Here is a 17,635-nt window from a genome sequence, read left to right on the forward strand (position 1 = left end):
AATAATTTCTGCTTCAGAATTCTTGATCCAGCCAAGCTGGAAGCCAAGTGTGAGAGTAAAATAAAGATATTTATAGACATGCAAGTTCTCAAAAGATTTACCTCCAAGGACCCTTTCTTGGGAAATTACTGCAGCATATGTTGCAACATAAAAGAGGGAGTAAGTCAGGTAGGAGGAAAAGATAGGGGATACAAGAAACGGGAACCCCAACGGAGAAGAGGGACAAATTCCAGAATGATCCAGAAGGGAGACCCTAGGACTCCATCTGGTCACTGGGCCCAAGGACCAGCTATATCCAGGATCCAGCAGGTGAGAAGCTCTGAGAAGTTCTCCAACACGTTAAAATGAATGGAATAGCTGAGGTGTCCACAAATCTTAAGAGGCTATTTCAACAATTGCCAGAGTGTTTGATTTCTGAAATAGTAATGAGTACCTAGAAAATGAAGTATATATAAAACCTAGATTTTAAATCATTAACTCCAGAGGAAACCAATTTTGTGCAGGAAAGGAAGAGAAAGCACAGTACAGCTGCATGGTTGTTATGGTAACGTAAGCTCCTACCAAAGTTATGACATAAACACCTTGGGAAGAGGGGGACTGGAAGACTGTCCTGGGGTTGGGGTGGGGGAATGGGAATTAAGAGGACCCGACCCTTATTTTCCATGGTGGGAAGTCAAGGGACGGTTGTCACTGCATTTCTGAAAAATAAAGAAGCAACAATTAAATGAACATGCTATTTGAAGACATGGATGTAGACTTTTATTTATTTTTAAAGATTTTATTTATTTACTTCTCAGAGAGAGAGAGTGCACAAATAGGGGGAGTGGTAGGCAGAGAGAGAAGGAGAAGCAGGCTCTCCGCTGAGCAGGGAGCCCGATGCAGGGCTCGATCCCAAGACCCTGAGATCATGACCTGAGCCGAAGGCAGACACTTAACCAACTGAGCTACCCAGGTGTCCCTGAATATAGACTTTTAAAAATCAGGTAAAAGAAAGGTGCATTTGTGTTTTAGTGCCACGTAATGAATTACCACAAATAGCAGCCAAAACAATATGTATGGAAAAGTGTTTGGTAGTTCTGCAAAAAGTTAAACATAAAATCACCCTATAAGCCCGCAATTCTACTCTGAGGTATATATCCAAAATAATTGGAAACTTGTCCTCGAACAAGTGCATGTAAATGGAGAACCTGGGTGGCTCAGTCAGTAAAGCGATGGCCTTTGGCTCAGGTCATGATCCTGGAGTCCCAGAATGGAGTTCTACCTCAGGATCCCTATACTCAGTGGAAAGTCTGCTTCTCCTTCTGTCCTTACCCCGTCTCGTGCATTCTCTCTCTCTCTCTCAAATAAATAAATAAATAAAATCTTAAAAAACAATATCAACCAGTGCTTGTATACCATGTTCATGGCAGCGTGATTCACAATGGCCAACAGAGGGGAAAAATGGATGCAAGAATGAACACATTGTGGGGCATGCATACAATGGAGTATCATTCAGCCATTAAAGGAATGAAGTACTAATGTCTAATATAAGATGAGTGAACCTTCAAAGCGTTATGCTAAGTGAAAGTAGCCAGACACAAAGGGCCACACACTATATGATTCTTCGTCTATGGAATATTCAGAGTAGGTAAGACCCGAGAGAGACACAACTGATTGGTGGTTGCCAAGGGCTGAGGGGACAGGAAATGGGGAGTGATTGCTTCATGGGTATGGGGTTCTTGCTTGACGATTTTAGAAATACATAGCGGTGGTGGTTACACAAGATTTTGTGAATGTACTAAATGCCACTGAATTGTTCTCTTTAAAGGGGCTAATTTAATGTCACATGAATTTCACCACATTAAAAAAAAAAAACCTATATGATCTATTTGTATGGTGTCCTTCTGGGTTAGTGTGTGTAGCAACCCACTAAAACCTGATGAAGGGAGCCTACCATGAGGTAGATTTATAACCTTCTCCTCCTCCTTGGCTCTTCCATTCTGTTTTCCCATTTAATTCTATTCCCCAAAATGGAGCAGTACTCTTCCCTTTAAAGAACGGAGTGAGGGGTATGCTTGTTAGTGTCTTTTGAAAATGTTCTGAGATCCTTAAACTTGAGTAATAACCAAATACAACAAGTCTCAATTCTCTAGCAGGGGGAGGAACATCCAGAAATTATGACCTGGCATATGTGAAATATCACCTTTTTTTTTTTTTTTTTTTAAGATATAAGATTTATTTACTTATTCGAGAGAGAGAGCATGAGTGGAGGGAGGGCCAGAGGAAGAGAGAGAATCTAAAGGCAGACTCCCCGCTGGGCATGGAGCCCAACACAGGGCTCAAACTTAGGACCCCGAGATCATGATTTGAGCCCAAACCAAGAATCGGCCGCTTAACTGACCAAGCCCCGCAGGCTCCCCCAAAACTGTTTTTGAAAAAAACTCACCAAAACGAAAAAAAAAAAAAAAACCAACAAAACAAAACCCCAGACAACTCCTAATTTCCCAGTTTCTGTAAGTCTAGGCTTAATTTAATTGGATTCTCTGTTGAGGGCAGCATGTGGCTGAAATGAAGTTGTTGGCCAGGGCTGCTCTCTCATTGGAGGCCTGGGCTTCCCTTCTAAACTCATTCAGGTTGTCGACAGACCCTGCAGATGTAGGACCATGCATGGTCTTTGTTGTCTTGCTGTCAGCTGTGGACAGCTCTCAGCTACCAGCTACTTGCCAAGTGGCTCCACAGACAGTTTGCAGCATGGATGCTTGCTTTCTTTCAGGACGGCCAGAGCAGGTCTTTCTGGTTTCCTCTTCTGCAAGCAGACAGAGAAAATTTGCTTTTAAAGGACTCACCTGATTAGGCCGGGCCCACTCAGCATTACCCCCCTTTTGCTATGTAATGTAACACAATTATGGAAGAGTGATTCATAGTTTCTATCCACACTCAAAGAGGGGATTTTCATAAGAGCAAGGGTTATTGGTGGTTGCAATAGTGAGGCTTCTCCAAAGATCCAATAAAATATATATAAAAATATTTATTATAAGGAATTGGCTCATGCAGTTATGAAGGCCGGTGAATCCCACAGATCAGCAGGGTGAGTTGGAAAGCAGGAGATCCGGGAGAGCTGATGGTGTATTTCTAGTTCAAATTCAAAGCCTCAAGAATCAGAAGAGCCAATGATGTTCCAGTCTGAAAGTCAGTGGCTAGAGACCAGAGAAGAGCCAGTGTTTCAGTCTGAATCTAAAAGCAGAAAAATCCCCCAGTGTCCCAGCTTGAAGGCAGTCACCGATTGAATGAGGCCCATCTACCTGAGGGAAAAGAATCTGCTTTACTCAGTCTATCAATTTAAATGTTAATCTCATCCAAAAAGATTCACAGAAACACTCAGAATAATGTTTGACCAAATATCTGAGCACTGTGTGGTCCAGTCAAGTTGACATAAAATTAGCCACCACACCAAGTCAACCAAGCTCATAGATACAGAGAACAGGTTAGTGGGTACCAGAGGTGTGTGTGGGGGGAGGTTGGTGAAATGGATAAAAGGGGTCAAAAGTTACAAATTTCCAGTTATAAGAGAAATAAGTCCTGGGAATATGATATACAGCATGGTGACTATAGTTAATAATATTGTTTTATACATTGGAAACTTGGTAAGAGAGTAACTTCAAAGTTCTCACAAGAACAAAATTTTGTAACTATGTATGGTGACAGATGTTAATGACTTGTGGTGATCATTTCACAATATATACAAATATAAAAATTATTACACTATATACCTGAAACCAATAAAATGTGGTATGCCAATTACACTTTAATAAAAAGAAAAAAAAATCACAGTGGCCATCTTAGAATTCTACTTATCATAAAAAGGGAAAGAAGTTGCCACTGGAGAGGGGGCGATTAGTGGGTGGCTGATAGTTTTCACACAAACCTTGTAGAGTTATTGGATGTGATTTGTCCCTAGACCTGGGTCATGCACCGTGTTCCCTCCCCCACCTCCCCCATGGAGAGAATTCTGGGAAGACAAGAAGTCATGGCCACAGGGAGCTTGTGACACCATCTTTAATCTTGCCCATGCTCTGGGACTACTGCGTGCCCTGATCTACCAGCTCCATGCCTGCATCTAACTCTTTCCCCACATTGGTCCCCAAGAGACCTCTTCCCCAGGTTGGTCCTCTTGTCAGTGGATTGAACACTGCTGTGTGTACCTCTAGATCTGAGAAGAGGATCAGCGCTGCCTATTGGCGGATTGTGCAGTGACCCTGGAACAAGTCGGCCCAGAGGTCTCTACTCAGTGAAACTTTTGATTTTGAGATAATGGCAGAACGACATAGCGTTGTAAGACACAATACAGAGAGATCCTAGGTACCATTTATCTGGTTTCTCCTAGTGGTAACATCTTAACAAACCATTGTACCAAATTACAGTCAAGATGCTGACATGAATACAGTCCCTGTGCTTTATTTAGATCTCCCCATTTTGCTCATATTGATGTGTGTGTGTTTAGTTTCATGCAGATTTTTATCACCCATGTCGGTTTGTGCAGTTTGAGCAGTTCCATCACTATAAGGACTTCTCCTGTTCCACTTTATAATCACATCTTTCTCCCTCCCCCACCCCCACTCCACATCTCTAATCTCGGGAAACCAGTAATCTGTTCTCCATTTCTATCATCTTGAGGCTTGAAGAATGTTATGTAAATAGGATCCTAGTATGTAACCTCCTCGGACTAGCTTTTCCTCTCTTGCAGGGGGCAAAATCCCCATGAAGTACGTCTAAGTTGTGTGTATCAATGGTTTGTTCCAAGTGCTGGTGAGGATTTGTGGAGAACCAGCATGACTCCCATTCCTGATGGGAATGTAAAATGGTACAGCCCCTCTGGAAAGTTTGGCAACTTCTTATAAAACAAGACACGTGATTCCCATACAACACAACAACTACCTTCTTTGGCCTTTATCCAGAGAAAGGAAAACTTATGTTCATGCAAAAACTTGGCTACCAACATCCATAGCAGCTTTATTTGTAAAATTCCAAAGCTGAAAACAGCCAGCCCTTTCACCCAAACCATGGGTGAATTGTTTACAAAAGGTGAAACAGCCACACCATGGAATTCTACTCAGCAATAAAGAAGAATGAAATATTGAGACATACAACTTGGAGGTCAATGTTACCTGATACCAAACCAGATATAGGCAGGATGCCCCCCCCCCCCAAAATGGGAAGTGTTCTTTTTTTTCTATTTTCTGTTAAGAGACTGCAGAAACTTTGTTAATTCTTCTCTCATGTTTGGTAGAACCCTCCAACGAAACCCTCTGGGCTTGGAGATTTCTTGGTGATTGTTGTGGTGGGATCTCCCTTGTCAATGCCGCCCAGCACCTGGCATCTCTGGGTGGGGAGGGAAGCCCTGGCTGACTGCGGGGTTTGAATGGGTATCCCGTGCCAGTGCTGGGGTCTGCGTGGTGGTGCCAGAGTGACTCCTGTTTGATCCAGGGAAGGAGTGAGCCTACCTGGGTCACCTTTGGTTATTGTGTTGGGCTCAGCTGTAGGTTGCCTTCTTCTGTAGGGTGGTGGGTGTTCAGTGCCCTGCCCATTGTATTGCGCCTCCTAGTCCTGGGTTCTCTCACCAGCTCACCTTCATCTTACCATCTTTCTTCTGGAAGGTTCTTTTTGAATTGTTGGTTGGCAGAAGCAGTACTTATCAGGAAAACATGAAAGTCGTGAATATAGTTCACAGCTGAACCAAGTTTGGGATTTGGAGCTAGGTGACCCCCGGGGCCATCCTTTCTGAGACCTCAGGAACCCCTGTGCTTGGGGGCAGGAGATTCCTGGTGACAGCAGTCAGAGTAATAACAATAGTCCCTTGTCTGCATGTTCAGCACCTAACAGTTGGCAATAAATTAAATTAAATTAAATTAAATTAAATTAAAAATTAAAAACAATTTATCACCTCATGTAATTTTGCTCAAAGAGGCTGAAAATGTGTCACTATTTCCTTTTTGCAGAGGAGGAAAGCAGGGCTCAGAGAGAAGTGACTTTGGCTGAGGATCACACTGCTGTTGGTTGTGGCGAGAGAGACTCTGTGTCTGCCCCTCTCCCACTCCACCCCTGCTTTACCCCATCTCTCTGTGCTCCCCACCAGGACGAGAGGGGAGGCCTCTCTTCCCCTGAGGGACTGAGCCTTTGGCGGAGTTGGTGTCTCATCCTGAGTTTAATAGGTGGCAGGAGAGCAGGCCAGCGCCTATCTTGGGGACCTGCCCTCTGAAACAGCCAGGGGGACTTGGCATCTGTCAGATCAGGTGACTAGACATAGCACATAAACCCGCTTTGCCTCCCTTGAGCAAACCCCATGGCATGTGGTGTTTGGGACGCTGGGCAGGCCCGGCATAGATAACATCCAGAAGATGAAACAAGCCTGCCCACTGAGCTGGGGCACAGGTCGAGAGCTGGGCTCCCTCTGTCAGGTGGGAAGACAAGGTTAGGAGGAGCCTCCAGTGGCTACAACAACATGGCGGCCTCCGTGACTCTGTGTTTGGGTGTCTTCTCTCATCCTCAGCAGAGAAAGGTTTCTAAAATAACAAATCAAAAGTGTATTTTTTTTTTTTTTTAAGTGAACTCATAGAGACAGAGAGTAGATTGCCCGGGGCTAGGGGCCGTGTCGGGGAAACTGGGAGAGGTTGGTAAAAGTGTACAGACTTTCAGCTATCAGGTGAATAGAGTACAAGCATGTACAACATAGTGATGACAGCTGATAATACTGGGTTATATAATTGAAATTTGCTAAGAGAGTGGAATGCAAATGTTCTCACCAAAAATAAAATAAATCTGTGAGGGGATGGATGTGTTAATTAACTAGATGAGGAGGATCATTTCAAAATATGTATGTAGATCAAATCATCAGGGTGCACATGTTAAATATCTTACAATTTTATTTGTCAATTTAACCCCCATAAAGCTGCAAAAGAGAGGTGCCTAAAATTAAAGTAGAAGTTCTTTCATACAGAATTGAAGTTCTATTCAATAGCACTTCATTCATTACCATTAAAATTCCACCACTCAGAAATCCCTCTTAACTGCAGAACAGTGATTCTTCTGCTCTAAACTTTCACCTTGAGTAGCCTTGTCCATACCCATGACTTTGAGCATCACTTAGAGCTTGAAGTTTTTTGAATCTCTATCTCCTGAGTTCTAGAAACCGAAAACCAGTGTCTACTGGAACCTCAACCAGGGTACCCATCAGGCACCAAAAACACATGTCCAAGAACAATCTTTTTATCTCCCCTCAATCTGCTCTGAAAGTTTCATTTCCCATCCTCCAAACCCTGCCAGAACCTCAGGCTCTGTCCTCTGCTCCTCCTGACCCTCAGCATCTTCTTCCAGGCACCTTGGCCTGTCTCCCATGCCCTCATTTTATGTGAAGTACTTTCAGTGTTGTATGAAGTCAACTGTGTCGATCGTTTACTTTTGGCTAATTTTCCTGAGTCCAGATGGTTCCTTGGAGGTGAAGAGGACAGGGCCAGAGCTCGGGGTCTAGAGATGCTCAGGGCAAGGCTAGTCACCCACTCAGGAGGAGCCCTGGCACCTGTCTGGGGAGGCATGTTGGGGGCAGTGATGAGCGGGGTCTCAGTTTGGTCTCCTCTAAAAGCAGAACTTAAGATGGGCTTGGGTGCACATAGCTGATCTGGGAGGTGATCCAAGGAAGCAGGCGTGAAGGAGAATTGCAAAAAAGTGTGTGTTAGCCTTAGTAAGTATCCCAACCCAAACTCATATGTTGAAATCGTAACCCGCCGATGTGATGGTATTAGGAGGTGGGGCTTCTGGGAGGTGGTTAGGTCATGGGGACTGAGACTTCATGGATGGGATTAGCACGCTTATAATAAAGAGACCCCAGAGAGCTCCCTGGCCCCTCCTGCCACATGAGGATGAAATGGAAAGTCAGTAATCTGCAACCTGAAAGAAGGCGCTTACAGAACCTGGGCATACTGGTACCCTGAACTTGGACTTCAGTCTCCAGAACTGGGAGAAATGAATTTCTGCTGTTTGTAAGTCACCTGGTCTATGGTACTATGCTAGAGGGACCTGAATGAACCAGACAATTACTAGGGGCAACTGGGGCTTAATCCTACTTGGCACTTTTCGAAGAACTGTATGGAATACACTGTATGGAGGACTGTCCCTCCAAAAGATGGTAGGGCTGATCCCAAAGTATGGGCCAAATTAAACCCTTTGTAGGCCTACTATGGACACCGGTGGTTCTTAAACATTAGTGCTCAAGACAACCATCTAGAGTGAAGGTACGTATGTCTATTTCTGGGCTTTGTCTACACTGATCTTGCACCAGGAGCACAGGACTGTGTCTCACTGTGTCTCTAGTAAGAATTTTTGTCTTAGAGATGCCTGGGTGGCTCAGTAGTTAGACGTCTGCCTTCGGCTCAGGTCACGATCCCAGGGTCCTGGGATTGAGCTCCATATCAGGTTCCCTGCTCAGCGGGAAGCCTGCTTCTCCTGCTCTCACTCCCCCTGCTTGTGTTCTCTCTCTCATTATGTCTCTGTCAAATAAATCAATAAAATCTTAAAAAAAAAAAAAAAAAACAAGGAATGTTTGTCTTAAAGTCTACTTTGTCTAATATTAATATAGCCACTCTTGCTCTTTTTTGGTGGTCGTTTGCATGGTATGTATTTGTGTATTCTTTGACCTTCAACATGTTTGTGTCTTTGAAGCTGAAGTGGTCTCTTGTAGATAGTGTAGCGTTTGGTCTTTTCTTTTATCTATTTTTCATCCATTCTGCCAACCTCTGCCTTTCTGTGGGGGGAATCACAGGGATGGACACTGACAGCCTTTAATGCAATTACTGTTAAGATAGCATTCACAGCTACTATTTGCCTTGTCTTCTGTCCTGTGTCTTCCTTCCTATATTCTTGATTTCTTCTGTGTTGAACAGGTGTTTTCTAGTCTACAATTCCATGCCCTTGTTGCTTCTTTCACTATATTTTTAACTTATTTTCTTCAGGATTGCCTGGGGTTACAATTAGAATCTTAAAGCAATCCTGTTTGGATTAACACTGACTTACTGTGAGTGGCATATAGAAATTTTAGGATAGAGGGCTCTCTTTCTTCCTCATTCCTTTGTGTCATTATTGTCATACAAATGACGCTTTTACACACTATACACACATCAACATAGTTTTATAATTCTCTTTCTTCATCAGTTTGCTGAAGGTTTGTCAATTTTATTAATTCTTTTCAATAAACCAGCATTTTGTTTGTTCAGCCTTTCTACTGAGCGTTTTCTGTTTCATTTGTGTTTGCTTTTTTTATTCTGTCCTTTGTTCTATTTTCTCCTTTATTCAAGGCAGCCTGGTTTTTTTTATGCTGTTGTGTTTTTAAAAAATCCATACTGGATGAATTCCTGCAGCTATAACAAGCTCCCTTGGTGCTTTTGATGCCCTCACTCTCTGTGGTGCTGATTCTGTCTTGCACCCCACTGAAATCACCTGGTTTTTGGGGTCCATCCTTTCCCAGTTGCTGTTTTGGAGGCCAGTTCCAGTCTAGGGCTCCCTCTGTTGGTTATCCTTGAGATTGCATCAGGCCGTTCCCAGCTCTCATCACCCTTAGTTCCTTAATATCCAGGGCACAGCTCTTTATTCCCCAGAGAAGGGGATCTCTGCTCTATTCTAGGCAAACCCTCAAGCTCTGAGCTGAGCCTCCGTCTGGGTCTTTCCCTGGTGCCACCAACTCAGCCCCAGTTAGAACTTCCTGGTTACCTCCAGGCAGAGTGGTTGTGTCCTCCCTAGTACTCTCAAACCCCAGTGCTCACATAGGGGTGGGAAAGCTTAGCCTAGGGCGATGCTTGGATCAATGCTTGGCTCTGGCAGTAATAATTAAAGCTGTCCTTTCCTGAGCACTTATTCTTCCAGGCACCGTTCTAAGAGCTCAGCATGGTTAGCTCAGCCCTCTGAGGTGTGTACCAATATCATCTTCATTGTAAACATGAAGAAACTGAGGCACAGAGAGTATAAGTAATTTGCCAAAGTCATATAGTCAGTTGAGAGGCAGAGCTGGGAATCCCCAGGCAGTCTGGTGCAATAAATAAAATTATGTATTATTTAAATAACTCATTTAATTAATTATTAATTAATATTAACAATCAATATTCACCTAACTAATTTAATAATTTAAATAATCGGTTTGGTGATGAATCTATTATTAATCATTTATTATGTTGTTTCTGTGTTTGGGTACTGTGAGCTGCTTGACATTCCTGACCATATTTAGTTTTGCAGATAAGAAGTCGGAACTCAGAGCGGGAGCCAGACGATGGAGTGGGCTTGCATTGCCTGTCCTGAAGCTCCTCTGAGCCAGGTGTCTGTGTAGGCAGAATTCATTAAGGATGCTCAGTGAAGTGCCTACATCAGGTCCATCTGGATGGCACAGAATGTGTATGCCTCACGATCGTGAGCCAGCGAGTTTAGAAGTTGAGCTGTGAGAATCTTCATTTAACGGGCACTGTTAGTTGATCCCGATTAATGTGAGAAACCTTACTGCCCTGCCCCTTCCACCCATGAGAGCACATCTGACCGCTCATCTTGGAAGCAAGTGAATTGAGCATGTGTCTTTTTCCCTCTAAAACACATTAAAAATGTGTTTGTGGTAAAAAAAAAAAAATGCGTTTCTGGCAAGTAATAGAATCTTCGACAACAGTGGCTTAAGTTTAGAAGATCTTTATCGTCTTTTCATCAAATGTGCAGAATTAGACGGTCCCAAGGCTGGTGTAGCAGTTCAGTCGAAGCTATCACCTACATTATCTTTGGCTGTTGGCTTTTCTTCTTCTTCACGCTTGTGCTTCATAGTGACAAGATGGCTGCTACAGATCCAGGGATCTCGTCCAAAGTCCCCACACTTCGATGTGGCAAAAGCACAGTCACATGACTTAGGCTCAGCCAAGCACATGTTCTCACTTGGAATTTTTAATTGGGAGCTGGTGACCAGAAGTGGGGACAATGAGAACTCCATTCTGGGGGACAATGGTGATGGTTCTGGCAGCCAAAATGGATTCTCATGCTACCTTACTCTCAGGTCACCAATCGTGTGCTCCCTGGAATTTGTCTGTGATGCTGCCTCTGCTTTCTAAGCCTGGTCTTCCTACTTCTCCACCCGGGTCTGTGAGTTCCCTGGTGTCCTTTCGAGATTTCCTCCTCTCCTCGGTCCAGCCAGAGCCGGTTTTCATTGCTTGCAGACAGGGGCTACCAAGCTTAGCTCCAGTCTTAGCTGCAAGACCTATCCTCAGAGAGAGCTTCCCTGGCTCTGGTGGGAAGGTAGCCTGCTATTCTCCAGGACAGCACCGTGTCTTTCCTTCGTCACACTAATCAAAACTGTATTTTATTTGTTCGTTTGTTCCTTCAGGCTCTGCACAAGGATGTAAACTCCACAAAGCCACAGACTGTTGTGTTCCATGTGTGCAACGTGGTGCCAGACATACAGTGAGTGTTCAAGGTGGTTGTGATAGGCTGAGCAGATGCAGAGACGACAGGTGGATGGTCTGTTTGGGGTGGGGCTGACGTGGGAGGCTCCTGATAGGCAGAGAAGCCCAGTACAGCTTGGGTCTCATTCCTTCAGCCCCCCCATATCTCCTCCTTCGTGGGGAGCCAGCACCTCATGGACTATGAGAGAGTGTCATGAAGAGAAGTCCCTGCTCTTCAACAGAATCACAAGGGCTTGTCCCTGCCCTGGGTGCAGAGGGTGCTTGCCTCTCCAGCAACAGGCACTGGTCAAGCACCATGGGGAATGAAAATAAAATAATATTTAGATAAAAGGTTATAATTAGCCTTAATGCCTGCCTATAATGCCTACCTAGACATGGATGGCCCTGGAAATGATAGGGAGGCATAAATGACCCTAGGAGATTATTCCCTGGGCTGACAAGTGTGGGCGCGTGTTCCAGTCACTACCGATGTGCCACAGACTGCCCCCAAACTCAGTGGTGTAAAACATCCACTAATTGTTCTTATGAGTGAGGATTTTGGACAGGGCAGGGTGGGAATGGCTCGCCTCTGCTCCATGATGTCTGGGGCCTCAGCCTGAAGTCATGAGAGTCCAGTAACTCAGTGTCTAGGGATGAAGACTCCCGAAGGTTCATTGGTGATTGACGCCGGCTGGTGGCAGGAAGCTTAGCTGGCCTTTCAGCAGGTCCACCTCCCTGTGTCTCCTCTGTGTGGCCTGGGCTGCCTCCCAGCATAGAAACTGGGTTCCAGGGGTGAGTGTCCTGAGAGGAAGAGCCAGGCGAAAGCCGTTGTGTCTTGAATGATTTATTAGAAGTCAAATAGCATCACTTCTACTGCGTTCTGTTCGTCAAGACTGTCTCCAAGGACAACCCTTTGAAAGGGAGGAAATTAGACTCCACGTTTTGATTGAGTCTGGAAGAGCATATGGAATTCTAATTAGTATGTGGCCCTTTTCGGGAAGTGGAAAATTTCATCTGCCACAGGGATCCTCCCCCTACTCCCCCGGCTCTGTCCCCACCAAACTGAAATTGACTCTGGCCAGTCAGGGTCAGGCTCTCCCCAATCCTCACATTTAGTGACACAACTTCCTTCTCTTGTCTTCCTCTGCTGGGATCCCAGGCCCCCTGTCTGAACATGAGGAAGTCCTGACAGCCTTCCAGGTCAGCTCCTCTGAGAAGTCCTCCCTGATTGCCCCAGCCTCCCAATGGACCTCAAGCCCTTTCCACCACCCTCCTGCCCCCAAACCTGCTCCTCCTTCCAGGACTAGCATGGCGCTCTCAGCATCTGGGACCTCAACTCAAAAAGATGCTTCTTGAGCTTAGGTGGGGGTCCCAGCGCATTGGTTAGGGGTTGGATGGAGAAAGGGGGTTAATTGGGGGGCAGGAGTGATCCTGGAGGGGGAGGTAAGGAGCTTCCCACTTCACAGTTTTCCAGGGTTCCCATGGTAGGGGAAGAGCCAAACAGCTGTGCTCCAGGAGGGCTGGAGTCATCAGATGGCTTGGGCTACCAGAAAATGTTGTTCATGCCTCCTTTCTTTATAGCCCACATCCAGTCCCTGGGGACATCTGGTGGGTTCTGCCTTCCGCACTACTCACCTATCATGGCTGCCTCCCTGCTCTAAGCTGCTGGCACTCTGCTCTGGACAGTTATAGTAGCCTCCTCATGGAACGACTTGCAACAGCCAGAGGGTTTCTTTAAAAACCATCCTGGGCTCCTCATTCAGTGTAGGAATCAAAATCCTTACGGTGCCTCTCTGCTCCCTTCTCCCACTGCTCCGTCTCTGCCCTGATTCCACCCAGCCTCCACTGCTCGCTGCAGGAACATTGTTTTCTCTGTGCTCCAGGGACACTCCCTCCTCAGGGCTTTGCCCCAGTGTTCTGGAACTCACTCCTTTAGATCTTCACTTGACTCTCCCTCAGAGTCCACGCCGTGTTTCTACCCAAATATCACCTGTCAGAGGGCCTGCCTTACCGACCCGCTCCCCAACACATACCCACATCCTGGATTTTATTCATCCATTATACTTGGTGTAATGGATGAGTTACACCAATGGTTACTCCTTCTATTACCCATCTCCCCACATCCACCCCTGTACTCTACCTCCCCATGATGACAAACTTCCAGAAAGCACAGATCATCTGTACTGAATCTCTAGAACCTGGTCACAGTAGGGGCTCGTTAATCATCTGTGATTCAGTGAGATCTTGGCCATGGAATTTTTAATGGCTTGGTAACCCTAAGAGGTCATATTTTCCAGTATCAGGTAAGTCAGATTGCCAATGTCATACACAAAAATATCAAAGTCTCTCTGTAGAGTGATGTCCCCAGTCCCCACAGGTATTTCAAGTTTAAGTTTAAGGCCAGGCCTTCAGTCTGGAGCACTGGCCATCAGAAGCTTTTACAAAAGTCTGCAATTCCACAGTGCAGCAGTAGGAGGCACCTCACTCTCATCCCTCAAGGGCTCAGAAAACTTGGGGAGGGTGCACTCCCATCTCAAAACTCACGTGTCTTCTGGAGGAAAAGGTAGAAGAGGAGTGGGAAAAGGGAACTGTTTTTTCATTGTTCTGTGCTTTTGCATTTAAGCAATCTTTATACTGTGACTATATTTGTATAAAAATATTTTAATAAATGTGTCCATATACATTTGAAATTTTTCATTTTACAAGAGAGAAAGCTAATTTACTACACAGTGGCCATAAACTCAGAAGCCATAAGTAATATTATGTTATTTTGTTCCAAATCGAACCCCCTTGATTACATCTTCCGAAGCATGCTAAAAGTATGGGTTTATTTGGTGAAAATCAGAGACATAGATCATCCAAGTCAGCATGCGGGATTAATGGGATCGCTGCATTAATACTCTAATTTTGTCGCAGTTTGGCACAGCACAACAAATTATGCTGTGCAATAATTCAAACACATGGAATTTATCAGGTAATGTCATTGAATGTATCATATATTCTATTGCGATATCAATAAATCATCTTTATGTACATGGGCCTATGTTTCCCCCTGTAGATTGGCAACCACTGACAGACAAATGATTGCAATAAAATATTGTAGGTGATCCTAAAGGCATGTGAAGGCTATGATGAGAGCAAAGAATGGAGAGACCTTCCTCTGGCCTCTGCTGGTACAAGGGTGGGTAAATAGTGTCCCCTTTTTGAAGGTTGCTGGGAGGGGAAACAACATAATGGAGGAACCCCTCCTATGGGTCACACACCAAGGGATGCTGGTTGAATCTATTGGTCTAAGGCTGACTTCTGAGGCACATATGATCAAGGTCGGGGGGAGGAGTGGCCGAGAGCCAGAAGCAGGGCAGATGAAGAGGCTGCATCTAAGAAAAGGGAACTCTCAGGTCCCCTGTGAATGGCTCCTCCTCACTATGGGAATGACAGAGCCAGTAGTTGGAAAGCAGATTGGGAGGAGGCATCCAAGAGTACCCCTCCAGGGCTGGAAGCCATGGCAGAGATGCACTTTCTTGAGTTTTTACATCATTTACCTCTGTGTTTTTGTAAACCTGTGATAGAATTGATCACTGGATACCTTCTGAGAATTCACATAGGTAGCACTGCATAACACTGGGGTTAGGCATAGGGGTCAGCCTGCCTAACTCGCCTGTGACCTAATAAATTGTCTGAGTCTCAGTTGTCTGATCTGTAAAATGAGAGCAATATTAGTCTTTTCCTCAAAAGACTGTTGGAAGGAGTTAATCCACAAATGCCTGTAAAATGCTTAGAACAGGCTTCTGGCTTCTGGTCTGGCAAGTACAAAGCGTGAAAGTCGTCAATCCATCCTAACAGGTACAAAGCTGAACAAACCACTCTTTTTAGAACCCTAAGAAAAGTGAGGTCATAGTGCAAACCCCCGAATTAGAGATTGTAACTTACAGAAACCCTTGAGCAGCATCTTCTGTGGGAGCCAGTGCTTGGGGGAAGGAAGCCTGAACTGTGATTGATGAGTTCCTGGAGGCTCAGTGTAGACACATATGAGAGTTAGAAACTCCAAAGGGCCCTCCAAGGGCACCCCATATCTTTTTTGACTTTTATCCCCAGGATCGCTACTAGATTCTCCAAGTAAAGATCAGAGAAAAATCCCCTCATGCAGGAGGAGGCAGAGAACATTAAGAGGGTTTTTTATTTGTTTGTTTTGTTTTGTTTTTAAAAGGTTTTATTTATTTGTTTGACAGAGAGAGAGAGAGAGAGAGAGAGAGATCATATGTAGGCAGAGAGGCAGGCAGAGAGAGAGAGGGGGAAGGAGGCTCCCCACAGAGCAGAGAGCCTGATGTGGGGCTTGATCCCAGGACCCTGAGACCATGACATGAGCTGAAGGCAGAGGCTTAACCCACTGAGCCATCTAGGCACCCCAAAGAGGGGTTTTGAAATATTTTGAAATATGCCAGAACATTCTGTTCTCCTTAACAAGGTCTTCCTTCCCTCAGGAGAAGCTATTTAACCAGAGTCTGGTCTGTTGGGGTTTTTTCAGTGCCTAACTGACCCAGAGGAAGGGAAATACCCAACCTCAACCCCCTCCAGTTTTCCACGTGGGAGAAGGAAAATACACATCTCCACTCTGGCTAAGACAGTTTCACCAACAGAGGAGCAGGAACTGAGAAACATGTGTAAAATTCACAGTTTAGGGGCAGAGACTCACTAAAAAATGTGATTGATGAGTTCCTAGAACTATAGGATGCTTCCCCTCCACCCACACCTGATCAGCACATTACTAAAGGTTATTTACAGCAGTTCATTTTACCCAGGGCATCATGTCTGGCTCTCAAGAAAAAAATTACAAGGCATACTAAAAGGCAAAAACACAGATTAAAGAGACAGAGCAAATACTGAAACCAGACTCAGATACAGCAGGGATGTTGGCATTATCAATTCAAGAATTTAAAACGACTATGATTAATATGCTAAGAGCTCTAATGGATAGAGTAGAAAGCATGCAAGAACAGGTGGACACTGTAAGCAGAGAGATGGAAAACCTAAGAAAAAAAACAAAAAAAGAAATGCAAGAGATCAAAAACACAATAACAGAAGTTAAGAATATCTTTGATGGGCTTATTAGTAGACTGGACACGGCCGAGGAGACAAGCTCTGAGCTTGAGATATCCCAGCAGAAACCTCCCAAACTGAAAAGCAAAGATTAAAAAAAAAAAAAAAAAAAAAGGCTGGGTGGGGGGAAATGCAGAACAGAATATGCAAGAACTGGGGGACAACTCCATACAATGCAACATAGATCTAATGGGAACACCAGAAAGAGAAGAGAGAAAGGAATAGAAGAAATGCCTGAAACAATAATGACTAAGAACTCCCCCAAATTTATGTCAGATCCCAAATCACAAATCCAGGAAGTGCAGAGAACACCAAACAGGATAAATGCCACAAAACCCCTACAGCTAGACATATCATTCTCAAAATATGGGAAATCAAAGACAGAGAAAAAAGTCCTGAAAGTAGTCAGAGGAGAGACAAATCCCACCTTCTCTAACCAGGAGCAAACATGAAAAAATCGCATTGGACTTCTCAGGAAGCATGCCAACAAGAAGACAGTGGAGCGAAATATTTAAAGTGTTGAGACAAAAAACTCATCAACCTTATACCCTGTGAAATGATCCTTCCAAAATGAGGAGAAATAGCGGCTTTCTCAGGCAAACTGAAACTGAGGGAATTTGTTGCCAGTAAATCTGCCTTGCAAAAAAGGTTAAAAGAAGCTCATTTGAGAGAGGAAGAATGATATAGTTCAGAAACTCAGCTCTGCCTAGAGAAAGGAAAAGCATCCGAAGAGACATGAAGGTAAAGTAAAAACTTGTATTTTCTTATTGTTCACTGATCTAAAAGATAACAGCTAATTCAAAATAATAATAAAAAATCTGAGTTTATATATAATATATACATATATATAATATATACATATATAAAATATATATACATATATTATATATATACACACACATATATATGGTATATATGTGTATGTTTACAAATAAGTGAAATGAGGAACAGCAATGATCAGGGAAAACCACAAAAAGGCAGAAAGATAGTGTGAGACCAAAAAAAGGAGCAAAGGACAAGAGGAAGAAACAGAAACAAGTAACAAATATGGTAGATATGAATCCAGCTGTGTGTAATTACTTTAGATGTTAATCGTCTAAATACCA

The sequence above is a fragment of the Mustela nivalis genome (genome assembly GCF_964662115.1).
Source record: "Mustela nivalis genome assembly, chromosome: 8".
NCBI lineage: Eukaryota > Metazoa > Chordata > Mammalia > Carnivora > Mustelidae > Mustela > Mustela nivalis.